The sequence below is a fragment of the Oryzias melastigma genome, linkage group LG1, assembly GCF_002922805.2.
Source record: "Oryzias melastigma strain HK-1 linkage group LG1, ASM292280v2, whole genome shotgun sequence".
NCBI lineage: Eukaryota > Metazoa > Chordata > Actinopteri > Beloniformes > Adrianichthyidae > Oryzias > Oryzias melastigma.
The window spans coordinates 1,876,023-1,877,335 of NC_050512.1; positions in this window are offsets into that span (position 1 = coordinate 1,876,023).

Here is a 1,313-nt window from a genome sequence, read left to right on the forward strand (position 1 = left end):
AATTTGTTTTTGTATTCTCCATTGCAGCTTAACTTCTTATGGCACATGTGTCAAAGTCAAGGCCCGGGGGCCAGATTCGGCCCTCCAGATCATTTTATTTTGTTATTAATGGCCCGATGTTATCTTATCGAGGTGGTGCACGCCCCATGCTCTTATTGAGACATCTGATTGTCTCAATAAGTTATTGTTCATAACTTGAATAACTAGCGATCAAGAAAATGTATCACAAAAACAAAATTGGTTTATCAAGAACATGTTAAAAAGAGACAGAATGGGTTTTTTTCTGACAAGCAGAATAACTGACTAAAAACCATTTCTCAGTAAAGGTCTATGGGATCTTGGCTTTCTGGGACCAGCGGGTACTTCCTATTTGGAACGCGAGGGGGCAGTTCCCTCTGTGTACTGTCTATGATGGGTAAACACCTGAACCTCCCAACAACAACACATTACAGGTGCATTCACACCAAACGTGATTTGTGCGACAAATTTGTGAGGCCCGCCTCTCTTTCGCAAATTTGCTGCTCTCCGCCTGTCAAAAAATGTGTTCCTGAGCTTGTCACTGTACTGTGTATGGGAGGAGCTACCAGCCAATGTTTTAACTCTTGTGCTCTCTTATGGTTTCCAGGTGAGTAACTATTTGTAAGAATTTGTGGTCCCAAACATCATTTTTTGCTCATACTTTCTTCTTCTGGAATAGGGTGTACTTCTATAGCGTGATCGCCACCTAGTGGCCAAACTGAAACGTCCTCCAGGAGAAGCAGAACAATGTTTACAATGTTAATGATAACGTTTTTTCTGTGATTCTGTGAAAAATGTCACAAAGTTCAGAAAGCCCTGGACCCTGCAGTGGCTGAGTGTCTGCCAGCATATCTGACGAGCTTCACTGGACTAAAAGAGGCTGGCTGACAGCAGTCAGAGAGCCACCGCGGTAAGCTAACAATCTGTCCAGGGTGTATCCCTTCTTCACCTGCCCTGGTAACTCCATGGCCCCAGCGGGTTGAGGACATAGATGGAAGTTCAGGAGAAATTGATTAGTATTCTACCTGCTGCTTGATTCACTGAAAACGTCAAGCGCCCAAAGCTGGGTTCCTGATTGGCAGATGAGACGCAGTGGTATTCAGGTATTATTTGGGTAGTGCTGCCTAATTAGTGGCGCGTTGCTCACATCACAGGCGGGACGTCAGATCACCTCAGTTCTCGTCTGTACCACTGACTTGACATTGAAACTGGCCGCCTTCGCTGTGCGAATCACATTCGGTGAACCCACAGTGAGCTGCACGGTGGGGCAGTGGTTAGCACTCTTGCCTCACATA